Here is a 24,378-nt window from a genome sequence, read left to right on the forward strand (position 1 = left end):
TTTATTACCTCTGATGGAAATTAATCCTCCATTCTCTTATGCCCTTTTTGAAAACAAGGATTTTGCTCAATTTCTCTCTTTATCCTACTCTGCAAATAACCATAGATACAGGTAGATTAAGGTGACAGTTAAATTATAGAGTCAAATAGAAGTTCTTTGTAGGTTCTCTGGTGTTTGGGGACCTTTTGCAATTGTCAGCATCTCTGTTCATACAGACGTCAGAGATCTGTCTTAGCTGTGAGAGCAGCAAATGTTGGCAACAAGATGTTTCTCTGCTTTCTCATAGGTTCCAATTATTCTCTTTCTTTATACTCTCATGTTGAAGTTATTTTTCTCCCTCCAACTAATATTTTAAGAGATAATTTTATTTTAAAAGATATATTATTTTTACCTTTCTCAACCGTCAAGTGGCTTCATCCCCAGCTGCATCTGGTTCTGCGTTTCCTGGCCACCAAGGTTGAGGTTCTTGAAATTTGGTCTATAATCCTAGCCCATTGTAGGAGGCCAGTCAAGAGCTGAGAAGACTCTGGAAATAGAATTTCTGGAGCAGGCCAGAGTCAGGCACCAATTGCCCTGTCCATGGCCATCCCCTGCTTCTGCCTGTCTGTGCTGGGCACCAACAGAGCGTGAGATGATGGAGGCAAGCACGTGGGCACAGCCTCCTGCCAGGGCAGGAACCAGCCCTCAGGCCATGGCCCAAGAGTCTGCTCTGGGAGGCCGTGGTTTGTCCAGTTCAACCAGCTCAACCTGAGGGAACCCCATGCCTCAGCACGTAGGGACTAGACGGGGTGGCAGGACTTCAGCAAGTCAGATGTCTACTTAGCAGAGCCACTTGAGTTTCAATACTTCTAGAGCAGGATCACCATCAATGGCCACTGGCATGTAAATGGAAAATCTATTACAGCAAGATGTCTTTCTCCAGTTTATGATCAACACATCTGTCCTGGTTAAACCCTCATTAGCAGATCAACCCAAGGTATATTTCACCATTTTACCAGGATGAACAGATAGAAACCCTTGTCTTCAGAATTAGGCAGTCTCTGCCTGTTTTTTCTGCTGCAACAGCTAAAGGAAAGTGTGAATCAGTCAACCAGATGAGAGGGGAAGGAAAATGTGGTCGATACACCCTAAAAAAAGGAGGCTGGGGAGTTGAAATATTTATAACTAGAGCATGGTCTTCACAGAGTGAGGCTAATATGCTTCACAAACAGGCAGAACTGTAAAAATCCAAAATCGAGATACCCATGGCACTTCATATTGCCCCTGAAATATTGACAGGAAATACTACCTTCAGAGCAACTTTTATAAAGTTGAGATAAGGTAGTGAGAAATCCAACTGCTGAGGAACTGGATTCCTGGCTTCCAACAGTGGTTGGTCCATTCATTTATAGCAGTAAATAAATGTTATGAAAGCTCGTGTAGAAACCATTATCTAAATAGCTAAATATGAAAGGCTTGCATTATGGCCAAGCATGCATTTCTGGCAGAGGAAATACAAGTTTGTTCACAACGTCTTTTTTTAGGTTACTTTGAGGAAGAATGTCATCATTGGAATACTGCAAACCATAGCAAGTTTTTTTCTTTCTTTCTTTCTTTTTTCTTTACGGAATGAGAAATGACATCAGTTTACATGTCATCTGAGAAGAAAGGAATTTATTTTGTTGAAAGGCATCCAGATCTTGCTCTCTTTGGGAGGCTTTGTAACTGAAACAAACTTTATCATTGTTAATTGTTTGCCCATTTATGGGATTGGTAGCTAAATAAAAGTTTGTCTCATCAAGTCTGTACATTTATACATATTTCATTGGCCTAGTAATTTTACCAGTGTTATACACCCATGACAATCTTAAGGAAATGCTAACATTTAAAGCCTCATTTTTCTAAACTCAATAAGAAAAAGCCAAGAAGAAGAAGAGAAACTTTAAGCCATATTTTTTTTCCAATGTATATAGAAAGAATATCTAAAATTCTTCAGCCCACCCTACAACTCCTCCCTGCCTTGCAAACTTTCTCTTCCTCCCATGTTTCCTATAGTGATAAATGGTTTTCAGCCATTTCTCCAAGCCAGGATCCCAAGAATGATCCTTGATTCCTCTCTTCCTAGCTCCTTCCTCCATTTGACATCCAGGCTGTTGCTTTAATGTTTTAATCATTCTCAAATATATCTCCACTGCCTCTGTCTCTGTTCAGCCGTTTGACATCTTTCACCTAAATTAATCCAATAATTTCCCAATCTCCCCACCTTAAATCTTGCTGTCTACAATCTTTCCATCCAACTCCACTATCCCATTCCAAATCATTGTGAGGATCCCCCAGCCATGTAGATGAAGACCGAAAGCCTCCATGTGATACCCAAAGCCCTTGGGAGCCTTTCTCCCTCCATCTTCTTCTCCTGATTCTCCCATTCCCATTCTATATGCCAACCACAGAGAAATAATTAGAGTTCTGGAAAGCACCATGCTCTCTCACCTCTAAGCCTTCATATCTTTGGCTTCCTCTGCCCAGAAAACCCTTCCCCCCACCTTCCCCACCCCTGCCTGAAACCCTTACCTGTTGAACTCCCACTTGTCTCTTGGGACTCAACTCTGGCATTACGTCCACATGGAAGACTTCTCTGACATGCTTCTGCCCCTAAACCTTGGTTAAGTGCCCTCTGTGTGCTCTCTGGGTACTAAGTGCTTAAACATGTTTGTGGAATGAATCAATTACCCTAAAAAGCCCATGAAACATCTGATGTGACCATGCTCATTTGCTTGACATCTCATGAACATGCTGTGTACATGCCCATCTCCACACCTGTGCCCACATTGTTCACTCACCTTGGGATGGTTTCCTTCTTATTCAGGAAAGATTTCTCTGAACATTTCAACCGTAGGCAATATTTCTGACCTCTGAGTTCATGGTACATTTTGCATATGTTTCTCATTTGGCCTTTTACACAGTGCTGGTGATATCATTTATATTTCAAGTTTTGAGCTGTTTAACTTTTTATGGATATACATCTAGTCCTCCTGCCAATTATACTTTAAGCAACTTAAAAATGGACAAGATACTACTTTGTATTCCTCTTCTTTCTCCTCCAAATTCACATTGTTCAGGACAGTGTACATAACAATCAACACATATCATTTAACATTTATTATAAGATTAGCACAAGACTAATAAATGAAGAGAAGACTATACTATGTCACAAATATGTTCCATTTTCAAAAGAATAAATTATTTCAAATGAGATCATAAACAATATGAGAAATTCATCACCATGAACATAATTTATGGTATGCTGGCACGTGAATGTCAAGCCTTGGGAAGCAGCAGCTGCAATGGAAACTCCAATTATTGTGCCAACGTTTAAATGCACTCAGATGTAGGACAAGCCAGATGTCAATCAAAAGCGGAATAAAAACAAGATGTACACTCTCCAAAACAATTTGTATGTATATTTAATCAAAGAGCTCACGGACCATATGGCAACAGTTAAAGCAAAAGAAAATTAAAGGAAACATTAAAAAATACAAAACACTAAATGTCAGAAGTAAATCAAACATATCATTAACACAATAACTGTAAGTGGGTTAAACTCCCCTAATAACCATCTCACACTCACTGTAAACAAAATCCAATTATACGCCTCCTTAGAAGAGACAGACATTAAACAAAAAGGCCTGTTCATCCAACAAACTGCTTTTTGTAGGGTATCTACTATATACTGACACCGTGCTAAGTGACACAAAGGTTAAATGTTAAAAGATAGAGATACACAGAGCAAACACAAACAAAAAGGAAGTAAGAGTCACAATATTAACATTAAAGAAGCAGTGCTAAAGACAAGAAGCATTACATAAAACAAAAAATTGTTTTGTTTATTTGTGTGTCTGTTGATGAAGAATATAATCCACCAGAATCCTCACTGGAAGGGATAAATATACCTATCCATCTTATAGAGTTGCTGCAAGTGTTAAGTAAGAAAATTCATCTAAAACACCTAGCTTAATGCCTGCCACATGCTACAGGCTCCAAAACTATTGGTTGTTTTTAGTATTTGTATTAGTAACAGTAGTATTAACAAGATATCACAGTCACTGATATTCATGCTGCAGATAACAGCATCAAAGTATATAAAGAAAAGTATTGGAAATACAAGGATAAATTTACAGAATCACAATAAGAGGGTAATGAATAGGTTTTACCACACTTCTCTTTGTTCTTGAAACAAGTGATGAAAAAATGGTAACAGGCTCTAAATAATAATGACTGATTATATGTGCTGTTTTGTATGTGTGTATGTATGCATGTGTACATATGCATTTTTGTATATTCTACAAATGACCTACAGAAAAATATACTTTCTTTTCCATCATTCATGGAATATTTACCAAAGTTGATTATTTATTTCATCAAAATAAAAACAACAATGGGCGGAGCAAAAGATAGGAATTATTCTCTGATATCTGCAAGAAAACTGGAAATAAATTATGAAACAGTAGCAAAGAAAACAAGACAAAAACCTGAGAAGTTATATTCTCTTAAATAGCTCTCAGATGAAAAAGAATAGCAAAACTAATATTATAGAATAATTAAAAATGATGATATTGAAACACAACATACAAAAATTGAGACAGTCAAAACTGTACTCAGAGGTAAACCAAAATCTTTAAATGATTTCATTGTTCAAAAAATTAAGAATAAATAATAAGAGACCAAATCTTTATGTTCTAAAAAGTAGAAATACAAACTTAGAAAAAGTATAGGAAGATTAATATGATTGAAGCAGAAAATAATTTTAAAAACAGGAAATGTAAACAGTTTGAAAATAAACTCCATATCTTACTTCCATAAGAACAATAAAAATAAAGCCATGATAAGACTATGAAGAAAAAAGAAAAATCACAAATATCCACAAATAGAAATTATAAAGTGGATATGAGTATGTATATATAGATAGACAGATCTCTCTCTCTCCATAAATATACACACATACACAAACATATATAGAGATACAAATATATATCTATGTTTCTATACATATAGAAAGAGACATCTATATCTCACAAAGCATACTTTATACTTAGCCTAATAATTTTGAAGGTCTCAATAATCTAGATGCAAGTTTCTTTTGAAAAAGAATTATTAAAATTAACTGAATAAAAATAGGAAAACTGGATAGATAAATTAAAGAAGAACTTGAGGGAAAATGTCTAAAAATTCTTTTTTAAAAAGCCGTTCCATTGTCACACAAAACTAAATTCAAGGAAAAGATAATTTCCATGCAGTGATAATAATATCATCATCCCCATCTTTATCATCATCTTAAAAATAGAGACCTTTTTTAATGCTTACAATGAGCTGGCAGCTGTAACAAGGACTTTGCCTATATAATCTCATTTAGTCTCACAGACATCTATATGCTAGGCACTCGTGTTTACATTTTATAGGTGACGAAACCGCTGCTTAGACAAGTTGAATAACTCCACCAAGGTTATAAAACTGGAAAGCGAACAATCAGAATTTGAACCAAGGTCTGTGTATGTCCCCAAAGCCCATGGGCACAATGACTGTGCCTCACTGCCTTGTCTATTTAAATAGTTACTAAAACAAAGAAAAAGATCAACGCCTTCCCAATTAATTTTGTGAAACTTGCATAAACCTGATAGCAAAATTTGATGAAGCTAGCAAATCATAAAAAAGGAAAACTACGAAAGGTGGTAATGATGATTATTTGTGAATTCTTAAGTAAAAGTGCAACAAATCAAGACCCTCAGTTTAAAAAAGAAAGAACCATAAACAAGAATTGTTTGCTATGATTTAATCTATCACAACACTAGATCATGAAGATAAGTTAATATACATCGAGATGGATACTAAAAAGACAATTGTGAAATTCAGCATCTATTCCTGATTTTTGCTAAATCAAAGTGAATCAGAAATAGGAGGGTACTTGCATAATATGGTAAAGAAGTTCTATCTAAACTAATAGCCAAACATGGTAAATAATAAAACATGAGCATCATCCCTCTTTGCATCAAGGACAATACGAGGATATATCAACCAAACAGTTCTAGTCAATACAATGAGAACAGAAAAAGAAAAAAGGGAGATATATAAATATTGGGGGGAAATTAACTTTTTCAGACCTTATTTCTTTGCTTGGGAAGGTAAAGGAAAATAAGTCAATCAAGTTTGGTAATTCCACACTCCAGGGGGTGAATGATACAAATGCTTTAAACAGAATTGAGGTAGACCATAAATCCATACTGTTTTGGTTATGAAGTTTCCTTTTTTAACCTCAAAAACTTTTACAAGCTTCCACGTGATAATTTTGTGCTTTTACCGTTTGCTGATTCAGAAAATAAATTATGATTAAGCTTAGTATGAGTTCAGTAACATTTCAAAATGTTGTAATTCATTAATTCATTATACTGCACATACACACATATTACATACTTCTACATACTTTTGAAAAACAGTGGTACACAGAGAGCTGCTTGGCGTTCATATGAATTTATACACCCTTCTCAATAACTCTGCATCTCGCTCCCACTCATAGAAGTTCATAGCCCACAGGCAGGAGCAACTGCTGGAGACATCTTCAGAAATCAGGAGAAGGAGAAATCGGAGTGGGAGGGTATGGCCTGAAGGAGTCGGTCTCTTGATCTGACAAGTCTGCAAGATTAGTCAGGAATGGCTTAGTGACTCACTGTTTTAAAAAGCTGTGAAGGGCACCTGATAAGCACATAAAAGTTTGGTTCCTTTATTTACATAATAAAGCAGAAGGGCTGTGATTCACCATATAATTCTTAATTAGGAAAGACAGATAGGGAAAACCAAGTTCTCAAACTTTAAGAGAAAGATACATATGTATCACCTATTCAATATAGGGAATGGTAACCTAACAAGGCAAGAGAAGAGGGTACAGGGAGTTTAGGCAGATAGCTATTCACTCTTTAAGAAAGGAGAACACAAAGTTCATAGACATAATTTCCCGCTGCCTCCCGAAGTAGTCATGTACGTACATGCAGAAAGATGTACAAATAAAATATCAAGTAATGACAATTAAATGGAAAGCAGCAACTTATCGATGGAGAAGTCATCCGTTAAAAGCTTTTCCATTCAAAATGGATGTGGGCCAGAAATTGGTTCTTCATTCCTCCCTGCAGTATGCATTCTTGGTAGCTACTTCCAGAACATTGCCAACACCATTACACATTTGCTTTATATAGCTTTCAAGTTGTTCTGCAGTTTCCCTCTGGCCAAAGAACTTTCTAAAAACTACTCAGGGAATAAGTAGCACAGACAGGTTGTCTCCCAGGCTTGGAATCCATTGCCTGAGCAGTTTCTATCTAAATTCCTGTTGCTTCCAGTACAGTTGGAGTGGCTAGCGATCTCAGCTAATTATTTTATCCCTGAGTTGACTACATAAGGATGAACTGGTGACCTGCATTCAATTCTCTTCATATCATTGGTCACCACTCACACTGAGATTTTTTAATCCAGGTAGACCCATGGACAAGTCAGACCCTGGCCCTTATTTACTGGCAAAAAAGTTTACCTTGCCTCTCTGGACTCAGTCTCCTGATCAGTAATAGGCAAAGAACATTATCACGTGGAATTTTCACAGTAATGAGTTTAAAGTACCTGGTTTACATCAGGCTTTGTCAGGGCGAGTTTCCTCACTTCTCCCCTCCTGCTCTTGTGTACCCAATATTCCCAATTTTAGTGATTAGTCCGTGGCCCATCCTCTGGCTGCAACATGATTCCAGCTCTGGTCTTAAGGCTTTAAAATGAATTTTAACATTAGAGACTGCCTTGGGAAAGCATTTTATCACGTCCTTCAAGACTCAAAACTCAACGTAATCTTTCCTCCTCTATTCTCTCCTGTACCCTGCCAACAACTGGAACCTGTGCCTTCGATTCAAAGCATATTAAAGAATGTATTGCCAAGCTGCTCTGTAATTGTTCTCAGATACATGCCCCATTTCAAATAAATGGTAAGGTTCTTAAAAATAAAAACAATGCTTTCTACTCCTTTGCTCCCTACAATGAAGCCCAGTTTACTTCCCCATATATAGTGGGCACTCGAGAGACACTTGTTCACCCCCCACCACTTTCATGAAACCAGAGAATTTTTCAAAAACAAACATGAGTCTATCTGATTTATCAAACGCATTTCAAATGACCTTTAAAGGTAATACTATTACAACATCACCTTTAATTCATCAATAAATTCAGATGGTTAAATAGTGGGCATAAATTTCTACAAATAATCTTTCTCTTAAAGCTGCAAAATATTTTAAAGACTCGATTTAACTGAACTCAGCAACATCTAGCACCAGATCCTTCTGATTAGTTAGCTGTTGTCCAAACATCTAGTGGCAGGTATTGTATTCAGTTTAGCAAATAACACACTTTCACAAAAATCAACCTTTGTGTGGCCTTTATCTACAGAGAAAAGCAGAAAGCATAAGATCATAGACTTGAAAACCGAAAAAAAATTAAGATCAAGTGATCCAGCCCTCCACTTTCAAGGAAGTACGGTATTATATTATTATCATTCTACTGATCAAACAACCAAGACCCAGAGTATTTTTATTATTTTTCCAAGCTGAGTGTTCAGGGCAGGGGAGGAGGCACAGTTCTCATGGTGACTAGGCCTAAAGTTCTCCGGCCTTGGGGTCTGGCACTTCTTTAGCTACATTATATGAAAGCTTAAAAATTTCTCAAGTCTCTAGACTTAGGATTACCAAGATGATTAGACAAATAGTAGCCCCTATTCCCACCCTTTTCCCAATCCTGCATCCGAAGCACTGATGTCCTGCCTGTGCCACCAAAGGCTCCATGTCCATCCCTTTGGCTCTCCCTGAGCAGTAACCTTTCTGTAGATTCTGGGCCAATGTGGCTCACATCCTACCTTTTCCTAACGTCCCACTGACTGCCATTTTTTGAAGACAGTGACTGTTTCATATTCACAAAACCATTCCAATGACTAGCACAATACCAGTTGTGTAGCAGGTACTTAAAAGTTTTCGAGTGACTGATGAGTGCCTCAGTAGTGCTGAGTTGCCACGAGGAGTAGTTTGGTCCATGAAATTGGTGAAAGAATCACCTGCCGTATTTTCCATCTTCTTTATCATACAGTTTTCTAAGTGGGCTCTTTTCAATACCCTAGAAGTGCCATAACCTTCAAGTGGGGTTGTGGGCTAGACTCACGTGTCACATAGCACAAGCACGAGGCTTGGCAATTCAACACCGCTACCACTCCAATTCAATCAAATCCACCTTCAGTTGAGAACTTTAACTGTAGGTAGACATAGACCACCATTCACTCAATCATTCAGCTCTTTCTCTGGGCTCAACTCCCACATTTCTAAATAAGGAAGTTATTTACTCTCACAGCTGGTGAGATCACGGCAAGCTTCAAAGAAATATTCCCCAGTTGCAGCACCATACTCAATATCTTACAGGTGATTACACTCTACTGTGAAATTATTCACTTTTCCCAGTTTGTAAGTTTCCATGCAAATACCTTTTAATGTCCTGGTGTAATCAATCAACGTAAACACACAGCACACATTTTTTTGATTTAGTTTCTCCTTTCTAATACGGTCTTAAGTAAGAACGAAAACACTAGCCTAGGACCAGAGTGCAGTGTGGATGTCAAGAGAGAACAGGGCTCCATAGTTAGGAGAGGTTATACTTTCCACTCTACTGCTGATCACTCCCCATCAACTTTGCTTTACATACACACTGAGACCCAGCACGGGTCTGAGAGGGATTCGGAGGCTGACCTTAGTGGGGTGTCTCACTGATCCAGATTCTCAGGGTGTGGCCTTCCTTATGCCTGTTCTCCTTTTTCCAAACCCGGGGAGGAACCTGATTACCAAAGGTCTGAGAAAGGTTCTTAAGTGTCATCCTTCAAGTCCTGGGTGAGACAAACAATGGTGCTAACAGGGAGAATTGCAGCTACCAAAACCAGGAGCGGGGGCTGGCCCCGTGGGTGGCCGAGTGGTTAAGTTCGCGCGCTCCGCTGCAGGCGGCCCAGTGTTTCGTTGGTTCGAATCCTGGGCGCAGACATGGCACTGCTCATCAAACTACGATGAGGCAGCGTCCCACATACCTCAACTAGAAGGACCCACAACGAAGAACCCAGAGGGGCTTTGGGGAGAAAAAGGAAAAAAAAAATAAAATCTTTAAAAAAAAAAAAAAACCAGGAGCGGCTGCTTAAACTCAGTAGAGAGAGATGTTGGCAGCGGGAAATCAGAGATCCCATTTGTGAGACAATGTGATTCTGATGCTCAGCTGAGCAGATGGAGGTCTGAAAGATACCTGGAGCCAAAAAGCTTGGAGAGGGTCAGCCTGTGCGTTCAAGGCCAGTGGGATGGGGCCAGAGAGGACAGAGCTTAGTCACCACAAGTATTAATCTAGGCTCTGAGATTATAGCATTCACAGGGGCCCCTCAGCAGCCAAGTCTTCTCTAGTCTGTCAGATTCGCTGTTAGATATTTATTCTCATAAATTTTCTAAGTTCCTAATGTGTCTCTCTCCCCCAGTTCAAATGTAACATACACCTTAAAAGTAGGACAAGAAAGCATATAAAACATTTGCCAATGAAATGTATATGGATCTAGAGTCAAACAGACCTGAGTTCAAACTCTGCCACCTGTTAGTTATCTGACCTTGGACAAGTGATTCAACTTCGCAGAGCCTCAACTGCCCCATCTGCAAAATGGCCATTTTTTGAGAAGGAAATAAGGAAAGATGCACGAAACACCTGACACAACGGCAAACACTAATACTGTAGCTGTTGCTATGGTTTGCTGGTAGAACACAGCCTGGCACACAGTAGGTGTTCAGTAAGCAATAATGGACTCCTATCATCAGGATTCACATAGTTCTGAGAAATGGGACAGGGGACAGTTGCCTGGTGCATGAGGTCTGGAAAGTGGCCTCCAGGAGAGGGAAGAGAAGCCTAAAAGCGTCATGGGGAATAAAATAAAAGTTGTCCAAATTAAAATAAAAGTTATCAAGTGTAGGATCCTCTCCATCAGTCTGGACTCTGAGACAAAGAGGGTTTTACTTAAAGCTTCACAATGGAGATGTCTTTTATTTCTCCTTGGATTCAAATCCTGATAAACAAGAGATGTTTCCCCCACCCAATTTTCCCCTCACCACCACCACCATCACAAAACAACTTTGTCTCCCTGTGACATCAACACAACACACCTCATTGTGTACCCTGACCAGCTTCCCCTCCCCCACCTCCTCCATGTGCCTCAGTCAGTAGAAATGAGGCTGGCAGTACAGCTGCTGGTCAAGGGTATATGTGCTGGGGAAGAAAGAGAGGTGGCTGGCTACACGTTAGCCAACCATTAATGACCAACGTTGACAGTCCAAACCATCAAAACCCATTTTATTATTTTTTTACTCAATCAGGGGTAATGATTGCCATCCGAGAGGAAAACACCCTTAAGCGTTCAGGTTTTGTGAACTTTTTACAAATTAATGACTGCACATTTTGTCTTTCCTAACTTTGGCCCTTTTCTCCTCCTGTTACTTATGAAAACTGTTATTTCCAAAGATGAACGGTAGACATCTACTTTCTCAGAAAAGTCAAGAAACATTAGAGCCAGCAGTTCCAACGGCGAGCAAAACTACAGCAAAACATGATACAACAACAAATTAATGGTTTCCATCATGTCTAGCAGCCTTCATCCTCAATGTATATGTTTAAAACAAGAACCTGATGTTACTTTGCAATTCAGCCACAGATACTTTTATTGTGAGCGGATCCCACGACCTCAGGGCTCTGGAAACCACGGAAAGTAGTGAAGGGAGCTAGGAGAGGCCGAGGGGAGAGGTCCTCAAAGCTCTGAGTCAGAGCTCTGCTATTTGGGGGGATTCCACTCATCTCCCTGGGGGTTAGTAAAGCAGAAAAGACAACCAGTTCTGGCCTCTGATGATAAACAAGGGAAAGAACCCAACACTCCACAGAATTTTGATGGATAAGAGAAGCCCTAAAAAGAACTACCTTAAAGAGTTGGAAAGTTCACAACGAAGGCAATATTAATAGAAATGGATGGGCTAGGCTAAAGCTGTGACATGTCCCACAGTCTCCCCCTAACAGAAGACTGTTTCATCCATCTCCAACCCCCCTCAGCCCCTCATTTGAATTAGGCTGATGTTGAAGGAGGTGAACACTCGCTGTGCATCCCCAACCGACGGTGGAGAAAGGGTCCTTAGGATCATTTTGGGCTGGATGGAAAATCAGATTTGAGATTACAAAATTGGCTATAGAGAATCCACATGTGAGTTATGAAGAATTGACTGTAGTCCCTGAGGTATCCCAGGAAGCATCAGCAATTTGAAAATATATCCTGTAAGCCCGTATTCAAGGTACAACGAGAGATGCAAAGTAGTGGTGTATAAAATATGGTTCCTAACCACAGGGAGATTATCATCTCATTAGGAAAATGTTTCAGGTGAAATACTGAGAGTACTAAAAATAAGACAGACACAGTTTGTCTCTGTGACTCATCGACACAAAAAAAGCAATTTGAATAGCAGAGGGAAGACTGGTTTCTCTTCTGTCCTGGGAGTGGATATTTCCAGCAATCAGTCCCCTTGTTATTTTGGAGGATTCCTCAATGTGTGTGATAAGGATGGGATGGAGTGACCCTCAGCCCCTGCCCACATAATGTGGGCATACAACTCAAGCTCAGCCAGCCAGCCAGATGCTCCTACCTGGTTCTGGATCTAAAGTTATGGATGCAAAGACTCAGAGACATAGGCTCACTCACGGTGTATACAATGGGGTTCTGCAATGGCCGTGATGTCCTGGCCTTACTGGCTTTGCCCAAGACAGTCCCTGGCTTCTGGCTTCTGAGCCACTGGACTTGCCTCAGTTCCAGTCTATCTGCTAGTTCTCCAACCTCCTGTTGACTCTCCGAGCCCCTGTCTGTGGCTCCTTAATCTTGCTTTGACTGAAAATACTGACTTCTACGGCCATCCTACTTGTAGATAATTCCCTGTTTCTACTGTATTATTATTAACTTTTTAAAAATAAGAACTGTGCTTATTCATCTTTCCTATCCCTGGAGCTCTCCACACTGAGAGCTCCTCAGGAAGGGTATATTTAATTGAAAAAATTTAAAGGTATCAAATGATGGGTCCTCTTTTTGTGTGTGTGTTTGTTTTACCACAACCTGGCATATAGTAGATGCCCAGTTCAGTATTGCTGAAAGAATCTTGCCTTTGGAGTCCAACTAAATTCCACTTCTTACTTGGAATTCTTAGGGCCTTGGGCAAGTCATTTAACCTTCCTGAGCCTCAGTTTCCTCATTTACAAACAGGGACAGTAATTCCTACCTCATTAGACTACGGTGAAAATTAAATGAGACACTAAATTGAGAAATAATAGTCTTTTCAACAAATGGTGCTGAAACAACTGGATATCCACTTGTAAAAGAATGAAGTTGACTCTTATCTACCTGACATCATATAAAAAAATTACCTCAAAATGGATCACAGACCTAAATATAAGAGCTAAAACTCTAAGACTCTTAGAAGACACATGCAAGTAAGTCTTCATGACCTTAGATTAAGAAACAGATTTTTAGATGATAAAGAAAAGTAGAAGAAACAAACAAACAAAATAGACAAGTTGGACTTTATCCAAATTAAAAACTTTTGTGGATCAAAGGACACTATCAAAAAGAAAAAAAAAAAGATGAGCCATAGAATGGAGGAATATATTTACAAATTTACTTACAAATCTTGTATCTCGTAAGGGTCAGAATATACTAGGAGGTGTGGGGAGAGTGGGAGTGACTGCTAATAGGAAGAGGGTTCATTTTGGGGGTGATGAAAATGTTCTATAATTATATAGCAGTGATGGTTGCAAAAATCTGTGAATATACCACTGAATTGTACTGTGAAAAATAATTTAAAAAATTATGCTGTGAATATACCACTGTGAAAACCCACTGAACTATATCCTTGAAGTGGCATATGAATGACATCTCAATAAAGTTAGTAAAAATTAAATGAGACAGTGTATGCATGTAACCATTGTGTACAAATATACATGTACTGAGTGCTCAAAATATTTCAGATTTTGTTGTTTTTATTTATGATGATTGATCGATTAGGCAGAAAGTACTGGAGACAGAGCAACTAATGGAAGGGGCTTCAGGCTGGATCAGTACAAGAATTCCTCCCACCCAGAGCCATCGGGCTGATGTGTTCTTTGTAAGAATCCTCTATATGTCTCACAGGAGCTATAACTTGGGTTCATATGTGTCTCACCCTTATTCTCACCTGTCCTCACTCTATCCGTTGGCCCAAATTGTTCTGTCCTCCTTGGTCTTTATCTTTGGAGTCAAAATGCACTTAAAATGTTGTGAGGAAGTGCTCATTTTCCCCCCTTATGAGTTAGATTCTGACTTTCTCGTGGCCTCACCTCTCAGCATTTTCTCCTATTGCTTACTTAACGTAGAACGTATTTACCACAAAAATCTAATTCTTGATATTCAACTTCTTCATATAAATCAAGAGTTTGCTTGCTTTTGGGGGTTTTTTGGATCACTCGTCTGTCTGTTTTTCATAAAAACATAGCCAAATGATTAGAGAGTATACACCAGAACTACAACAGCAAGCGAGCGTCTCTGGGTGATGGGATTATGTGTAACTTTTCATCCTCTTCCATATACTGTGTGGTCTCTTCCAAATGTTGTACAAAGAATCATTATTTAAAACATGCTATCAATAGAAAAATGTTACATACTTAAATGTTATAAATTAGCCCCAAGATGGTTTATGAAGAGAATTATCTCCAAAGTCAAGATGACCTCAAAGATGTATCAGAATGTTCACTGGAGTAAACTTTGTGTGTGTGTGTGTGTGTGTGTGTGAGAGAGAGAGAGAGAGAGAGAGTGAGAGAGAGAGAGAGAGAGTCAGATTTGTGTACTTTTCGCATTTGTTGTGACCCTTCCTATGGAATTAAGAGGACATACGTCTTTGCCAGTTTCAGGTTAAGGCAGTAGTCAAACGTTTAATCCAGTTTTCAGATTTAATATGGTGATTTGTACCATTGCTCAGACATCCCTTGACCTTTCCTTGGCACCTTCCGATTGGATTCTTGTAAGGCAAAGAAAACCTGAGTGATTTGTATCACCACACCACCACCCATACATTTACAGTCTTGCAAAAAATTCTAGTCTAGACAATAATTAAAGTCAGAAATGGAACTTAATTAAAGCATCTTTCGCAAGCCCCGAGGGCCAGTCCCTGGCGCTCACATACACACAGCCGTGTTTATGTAAACCATTCTTGGGTCCGCTTGGGGATATCCTCCTCCGAGGCACAACTTCCCTTCCAATCTCTTAGAAGGAATGTGAGAAAGAACCAGGGTCAGGAGTGGCCGGCTTAGGTGGGAGTGAAGAAGATGAAAGCAAGATGTTTTCCTAAATGTGTAAGGATAAATGTCAAGAATCACAGTGGTATAATTAAGACATCAAAGAAACTGAAACTGAGTTTGATTAGTCAGGAGCCTAGTAAACGCTTAGACAAAATATGCCCCAGAAATCACAAACCAGCAACTCCAGGGGCTTTGACAGCCTGCCGATATATTTTAGTCAGCCTACAAAATATTATGTTTAAATTAATCCTAGCATTGAAAATGGGGAGATTTTACCTAATCAAATTTCGAGCTTCTTTCAAATAATTCAAAAAATTAAACACAGAGCTAGCTCTTTTTTGGCAACAATAGCTGGTGGTGAGTAATAGCTGTATCCTTCCGACATTCAACAGGACACGCCCTCCAGGTCACCCACCCACTCAGGAGTCCCGGCTGTCCCACCTCAGTGAAATCCAGCGGCAGTTCCATTGATATCACACAATCGATTTTGTTTTTCTCACTCCCAGCAGGATTCCATTTTTATATCACCTGTGCAGTCTTCGCCAACATTTGGGTTTGAGACCCTACCCACCTCGCTCTCACCCCCAAGCCCCTTTCCCCTGGCGGATGCCTTACCACCGTCATTCCTTTATCTAAAATTTTCCTTTCCTTTATGCTCACTGGGGCCTTGTTAGGAAACGAATCTGGGTTCAGCCTCAGGCATCTGAAGCTTCTGGGGGAAGAATAGAATGGGACGGTATAGAAAACAACTGAGTGTGGAGTGAGTAAACAGATTCAAATCCTAGTAATAACTGGAACTAACTTGGATTACCAGAAAAATGGGGGTTCAGAGCCCAGCTCCTGAGCGTTCTGCTTTGAGATCTTGAGCGATGTACTGGACCTCTCTGAAGCTCTTTTTTATCTGTAAAATGTAAATATTTGCTCTGCCTACCTCACAGGATTGTTGTGAAAACCGAAAAAGATATTCTAAGGAGGTGATAGGACTAAATCAAGTTAAGATAATTTGGGTTGGGTAGGCAGCTAAACTATTAAATTATTTTGGATGGGTTGGCAAAAATTACACCTTACCAAGTTTTCCAAATTCTCTCTCTGAAAAAGCAAATAGTATAATAATATGGTCCCTAATTTGTTTTTATCATTTACCCAAGTCCGTGGATTGTTTACTAAATGTGAGGAAGTGTTTTCAGTGTGTATATGACCTTTCTCTGTAACTCTTCAGAAGACCCAATAACTAAAAGTCTGTCTGCCACAGTGTCTACCGTACACACTATTACAGAAGTTTCCACACACAAGAATTTTTTAATTGGCTTATGACATACACTTTGTGTGTGTGTGTTATTGGATGTAACTGGCCTTGCGATCTGTGACACCTAAAAAAAGAGAGTATGGAGAACTTGGTCACAATACAAATAACTCTTTTAAATTATTTTTAAAACTTTTTTCTGAATATGAAAATAATAGATATTTATTACAAATAATTTGGCTATGACAGTAATTCCTGTTGTAGGTATTTGTTATAGATAAACACTGTTGATATTTGATACTGTTCCTTCCAGTCTTTTTTGTATGTAATTCTTTTTTTTTTTTTTTTTTTGCTTTTTGGCGAGGAAGATTGGCCCTGAGCTAACATCTGTTGCCAATCTTCCTCTTTTTTTTTTCTTCCGCAAAGCCTCAGTGCATAGTTGTATATCCTAGTTGTAAGTCCTTCTAGTTTTCCTATGGGGGATGCCTCCACAGCTTGGCTTCATGAGCCATGTGTATGTCTGAGCCCAGGATCTGAACCGGCAACACTGGGCCACCAGAGTGGAGCACACAAGCTTAACCATTATGCCTTCCAGCTGGCCCCTGTAATTCTTTTTTATTTAGCATCATTTAATTGACCATTTTCAAAATCATTGTTTTAGGGGCTATATAATATTTCATCTCATGGATATAACATTTTATTTTTTTCATTACGATGGTGAATCGTGAAGCTGCATTTTACTGGTTATTATATTAATGTATATTAATTAAAAACAAATTCAGCAATACTAAAATGCATGATAAAGTAAAAATTATCTTCTCATTTTAGTGAAATTACTTTCAAACTTTTGTTTGCATGCAGACACATATACGTAGATAAAGACGTAGCTTTTTAAAAATGAGCTCATGATACACATTTCTTTTTAGCCCACATTTTCCACTTACTATATCATAGGTATCAATCCTATCAACTAGATCTACATCACTTTTTAATGGCTGCATAGTATTCCATTGTGTGGTTGTACTACAGTTATTTTAACAATCACCTACCAACGGACTTTGTATTATTTTCAGTTTTCACTAGCGTAAGTGCTACTGAGATCAATATCCTATGCTTGTTCTCTGCAATCTTGTGGATTATTTCTCTAAGATACATTCTTAGAAGTGCATTGCTGAGTCAACAATGCACTCTCTCCCACCCAAATTGCTTCCCCCAAATTTGTCCCAATTACATTCCTACCAAGAGGAAATGAGAATGCCTGATTTACACCACTTCATCAATGAGGATGGTTTAATCTTTGCTAATAATAGGTAAAATAACATCTCATTACTTTCCTTTGTATCATGTTAATTTCTAATGAGATTGAACATCTGTTCAAGTGATTCTTGGCCATTTATATTTCTCCTTGGTAAATTGCATTTCATTTCCTTTAACCATTTTCTATTAAGATAGGAATATTTTTCTTCTTGATTTATAAGAGCTCTCTAGTCCATAATTTATTTGAAAATTCTCTTATTGATGGATAGTTGTCTTTCATATTTTAGCATTATAAATAATATAGTAATGAATACTTTTATAAGTAAATGTTTATACATATTACATATGATCTCTGTTGAATAGATTAGAATAGAATAATTAAAATACTCTAACATATATTGCCAAAATGCTTTCCAAAAAAGGCACACCAATTTATGCTGCCACCATCAAATTAGGAGATAACTTACGGCACAGCAAGCCGTTCCATATCCAATCAGAGTATTACAACAGGATGCAGATAAAGACATAAAAGATTACGGCATATAAATCACAGAGGGCAGTTACAGTCAATCCTCCTATAACATCTCTGGAAGCCAGGACAGAAAAGGCGGATGAGAACATTTTGGTAGATCTGAAATGGAGAGGCATACAATCTTTGCCTCCTTTAAAATTTGGCCCAAACCTAGCTCCTTCATAGTTCATTGAAAATATGTGTCTGCAGCTAATTTAAGATTCAAAACCTGATTAATACTTTCACCTTCTTACCTTCCCATATTCCAACTAAGTCCAAATACCTATTGTGCAAATACCTGCTTCTCTTAGAAATGCTAAATCCCTGGGGCCGGCCCGGTGGCTCAGCGGTTAAGTGCGCACGTTCCGCTTCGGTGTCCTGGGGTTCGCCGGTTCGGATCCCGGGTGTGGACATGGCACTGCTTGGCACGCCATGCTGTGGTAGGCGTCCCACATATAAAGTAGAGGAAGATGGGCACGGATGTTAGCTCAGGGCCAGTCTTCCTCAGCAAAAAGAGGAGGACTGGCAGTAGTTAGTTCAGGGCTAATCTTCCTCAAAAAAAAAAAAAAGAAAGAAAGAAAAGAAATGCTAAATCCCAGTGAAACCAAGGAAACAAGAACACAGCCCAAGTGTTGCGCCATTTCTAGGATATGAAAGTCCATAGTGACTCCAGAGACTAGGCCTGGATGACAGGAAATGGTAAGAGCTCTGTGTTTTGCCAATCAAAGTACGGAGGGGTGTTTCACACAACAGTTTAAGCCAGTGAAAACATGCAAATTTTACTCACTCAGTAAACAAACAAATAACCTTGCAACACCAAACTCAAATCAAGTCTATTTCAATAACCCAAACTAGACAGCTTCGCTGTTCAAAATGCTTTTCCCAGTAAACTCAAATCACACAATCTGTCATAAATTACAGCCTGGAGGGAATGGCAGCAGCAGCAAGAACGCAAACGTGCTGGTAATGTCTAATGCAGAGAGTGGATAAGGAATGTCTAATTAATGGTTGTGAAGTCCTTTCAAGGTATAAATCCTATAGCATCATCATCCAGTCAAGGCAATTAACAGCCTGTTTTTCTTCTTTCAAACACAGGTTATCACACAAAAACAATCATAACCAGCAAAGCTACAGCCAGTTACATATTTTTTTAGTTATATATATTTTTTATAGAAGCGCTAAGTTGTATATAAATTAAAAGTTCAGTTACATGTTTTTCCATTATGATTCAGTTGATCTTTGTTCTTCTTCCCAACTGCTACTGGTTATGGGTCATACTATAATTACCATTTTCTAACCGATAGCATCAAGCTCACCACATGACAGAGACTCTGCTATACAACACGGAAGTTTCTTGCAAATGGTGTTACATTTGTCATTTGTTTTTACTAGGAACATTTCAGAGTCTGATTATTAATGATACTGCTGTGTTGCGTCTCTTTCCATTTAGTTTTTACTCTTTTATTCCTCCTTTATTAAATCTTACTCCCTCCTGGGATTCTGACAATTCTGATGACTTCTAAATCATTTTACTAACTCAAACCTCTTTTCTATGCTCCAAGCATGTGCTTCTAAACCCTAATTGGTCACTTCCACCTCACGTCCCACACAGAGCTCAGCCTCACTTACACAAAGCCTAGCTCTCAGGATTCCTCCACTCTCATTAGAACCTGCTGCTTTTTTTTTCTCTTAGGTAATGTCACCAGCCTGAGTCACTGAAGCTCTAAAGTTCAGCTGGCCTCTTTCTCCTTTCTCTCCTCCCTCCTTCCCCTTCCACATCCATCTCAGCTGATCCAGCTTTTAGAATGTCAGTTGTATCTGTTACACCTTCTCCTTAGCTATGACATAAGGTCGAGTCCTCCTCAACTCCTGGTAGAACCAGCACCATAGCTTATTGACTACTATCCCCCGGCTTACTTCTACTCACACCTTGACAGGGCTGCCAACAGGCTGTTTCAGAAATGATAATATGATCACATCACTGTTTTTCTTAAAGCCCTTGCTGACATCCCATAGCCAACAGTACAAAACTGTTGCTGGACAAGGGTGCATTTGCCAATGCAGGAGAATAGAACATACTTAAGATTGTGTGTGCTTCAGTCACAATTTTAAAATATTTGACTTGGGGCATGTGGACCTCTATTTGCATTCTTGTCTGATGCTCAAAAACAAGTAAGGCAGACCTGACTGTGAAGTGTCCAATTACTTTGGTTTCTCCTCTTAGCATTTCTTTAAAATAACAGATTTATTGAGATATAATTGACATACAATAAAATTCTCTTTGTCAAGGAGCACAATTCAGTAATTTTAGTATATTCACAGAGATATGCAACCATCACCAATATCTAGTTCCAGGATATTTTATTACCCCAAAAGAAACAAGAAATTCCAGAATATTTTATTACCCCCCCCAAAAATGCCATGCCAGTTATCAATCACACCCCAATCTCCCTTTTTCCCAGCCCCTAACAACCACTAATCTACTTTCTGTCTCTATAGATTTGCCTGTTCTGAGCATTTTACATAAATGGAATCATAGAATATGTGGCCTTTTTTGTCTGTCTTCTTTCAGTTAGCATAATTTTTCAAAGGTTTATCCATATTGTGGTATGCTTGATAATATTCCATTGTATGGGTATGCCACATTTTGTTTATTCATTTATCAATTGACAGACATTTGGGTTCTTTTGACTTTTTGGAAACTATGCATAATGCTGCTAAGAACATTTGCATACAAGTTTTTGTGTGGATATATGTTTATGATTCTCTTAGATATACATGTAGGAGGCGAATTGCAGGACCATACAAGAACTCTGTTTAGCATTTTAAGTAATTGCCAAATCTTTTCTAAAATGGCTGTACCATTGTACATTCCAACCAGCAACATATGAGGGTTCTAAGTTCTCCACATCCTTGCCAACATTTGTAATTAGTCCTTTTTTTTATTATACCCATCCTGGTAGGTGCAAAGTGGTATTTCACTTGCTTTCGTTTTGCATTTACCCAATGACTGATGATGTTGAGAGTATTTTCACGTGCTTATTGGCCATTTGTATAACTTGTTAGATGATATGATTGAATTCTTAGCCCATTTTTTAAGTGAGTTATTTGTCTTGTGGTTGAGTAGTAAGAGTTCTTTATATATTTGGTTGAATAATATTCCATTGTATGGAATACAAGTCCCTTATCAGATATATGATTTGTAAATATTTTCTCCCATTGTGTGGGCTTTTTCACTTACCTGATGAAGCACAAAAGCTTTTAATTTTAATGAAGTCTCATTTACTATTTTTCATCTTGTCACTTTTGCTTTTGGTGTCATAGCTGATAAACCTTTTCCTAATTCAAAATCATGAAGATTTATTCCTATGTTTTCCAAGATTATTGTACTTTTAGCTCTTATATTTAGGTCTGTGATCCATTTTGAACTAATTTTTGTATGGGGGGTGTGCATTAGCGTTCCAACTGTATTCTTTTACATGCGGATATCCACCTGTCCCAGCACCATTTGTTGAAAACACAATTTTTTCTCAGTGACTTTGTCTTGGCACCCTTGTCAAAAATCAATCGGCCATAAATGTAAAGGTTTATTCCTAAACTCTCAATTTGATTCCCTTGATCTATATGTCTAGTTTTATGCCAGGAACACCGTGTTTTTAGTGCTGTTGCTTTGCAGTAACTTTTGAAATCAAGAACTGCGAGTTACAACTTTGCTCTTCTTTTTCCAGATTGTTTTGGCTATTCTGGTTCACTTGCATTTCCATATATATCTTAGCATCAGCTTGTCAGTTTCTGGAAAAAAAGGCAGCTTGGATTTTGAGAACAATCATGTTGAATCTCTAGATCAGTATGGGCAGTATTGCCATCTTAACAGTGTTAAGTCTTGCAATACATGTACCTGGGTTATCTCCCCATTTATTTAGATCTCCTTTAATTTCCTTCAGCAATACGTAGTAGTTCTCAGTGTGCAAGTCTGGGACTTCTTTTGTTAAATTTCTTCCCAAATATTTTATTCTTTTTGATATTATTATAAATTGAATTGCTTTTTTAATTTTATTTTCAAATTGTTCATTGCTATTGTATAGACATACAATTGAATTTTGTAGATTCATCTTATATCCTATAACTTGCAGAATTGATGTATTAATTCTATTTGTTAATGGATTCCTTAGGATTTTCTGCATACAAAATCATGTTATCAGCAAATAGAGTTAGTTTTACTTCATTCCAATCTGGGAGTTTTCATTTCTTTTTCTTGTCTAATTGCTCTGGCGAGAACTACAGTACAAATACAGTACCATACAATACAGTGCAAAGAAGTGATGAGAGCAGAGATCTTATCTTTATCTTAGGGGGAAAGGTCTTTCACTGTTAAGTGTAATGTTAGCTGTCAGGTTTTGTAAATTTCCTCTATCAAGTTGAGGCAGTTTTCTTCTATTCCTAGCTTGTTCAGAGATTTTTTTTCTTTTTGAGAAAGATTAGCCCTGAGCTAACATCTGCCACCAATCCTCCTCTTTTTGCTGAGGAAGACTGGCCCTGAGCTAACATCTGTGCCCATCTTCCTCTACTTTATATGTGGTATGCCCACCACAGCATGGCTTGACAAGCAGTGTATAGGTTTGCACCTGGGATCCGAACCAGCAAACCTCAGGCTGCCAAAGCAGGACACATGAATTAACCACTGCGCAACTGGGCCGGCCCTGTGTTCAGAGTTTTTATCAGGAAAAGGTGTTTGATATTGTCAAGTGCTTTTTATGCATCTATTCAGATGATCACATGGTTTTCATCCTTTATTCTATTAATATGTTGTGTTACATTGATTATTTTTCATATGCATTACCAGTCTCGTATTCCTGAGATAAATCTCACTTAGTCATGGTGTATAATTCTTTTTATATGTTGTTGTATTTGGTTTGCTAGTATTGTGTTAAGAATTATAATGCCTATATTCATAAGACATATTGGTCTGTAGTTTTGTTTCTTCTTTCTTTGTCTGGTTTTGGTATCACCTTAATATCAGCCTCATAGACCGAGTTGGGAATTGTTCTCTTCTCTTTTATTTTTTAGAAGAGTTTGTGAAGGATTAGTGTTAATTCTTCTTTTAATATTTGATAGAATTCACCAAGTAGCTATCTGGCCTGGGCTTTTTTTATAGCAAATTTGTTGATTACTAATCCAGTCTTTTTTACTTGTTAAAACTCTATTCAGATTTTCTATTTGTTTTTGAGTTTCAGTATTTGTGTCTAAGAATTTGTCTATTTCATCTAGGTTACAAGTAGATAATAATCTACTTGGATTAATACCTACCTTATTTCAGTAGTATACAAAAACTTTCCTCCTATATAGCTACTCCCCTTTGTCTTCTTATTGTCATACACATTACATCTTTATACCTTACAAGTTCATCAACATAGTTTTGTACTCATAGCTTTGTCTTGCAGATGTCTTTTAAATCAGGCAGGATTAGAAATGGAGTTATAAACAAAAAATGCGTGTTTACTGTCTTTTATGTTTTACCAGTGCTCATTATTTCTTTGTGAGGACTCAAGTTACCATCTAGTTCACTTTCCTTTCAGCCTGAAGGATTCCCTTCAGTAATTTAAGAAAGGAAAGATCTGTTAGTGATGACTTTTCTCAGTTTTTGTTTATCTGGCAATATCTTAATTTATTCTTCATTTTTGAAGAATACTTTTGCTGGATATAGATTTCTCGGTTGACAGTCTTTTTCTTTCAGTACTTTGAATATGTCATCCCAATGCTTTCTGACCTCCATGGTTTCTGATGAGAAATTGGCTGTTAATATTAGTGAGACGCCCTTATACATAACAAAGACACTTCTCTCTTGCTGCTTTCAAGATTCTCTTTTCAATTTTCAAAAATTTGGTTATAACATTTCTCAGAGTGGGCCTCTTCGAGTTTATCATACTTGGAAAGCATTGAGCATCTTGGTTATGTA

The 24,378-nt window shown here is 38.2% G+C and overlaps 1 protein-coding gene across 4 annotated transcripts in view; it reads right to left on the reverse strand.

The window, feature by feature from the left end:
* Nucleotides 1–24,378, reverse strand: part of NCKAP5 (NCK associated protein 5) — a 918,003-nt gene that overhangs the window by 886,963 nt on the left and 6,662 nt on the right. Inside the window, exon 1 of one of the 4 annotated variants that reach the window (XM_070241810.1) lies at nucleotides 392–626. The exons of the other annotated variants lie outside the window; for them this stretch is intronic. The gene's annotated coding sequence lies outside the window, so the exon portion shown is untranslated. Of the gene's footprint in view, nucleotides 1–391; nucleotides 627–24,378 lie in introns of those variants that run through there. 4 annotated transcript variants of the gene reach the window in all.

Source organism: Equus caballus, chromosome 18, assembly GCF_041296265.1.
Source record: "Equus caballus isolate H_3958 breed thoroughbred chromosome 18, TB-T2T, whole genome shotgun sequence".
NCBI classification, from domain to species: domain Eukaryota; kingdom Metazoa; phylum Chordata; class Mammalia; order Perissodactyla; family Equidae; genus Equus; species Equus caballus.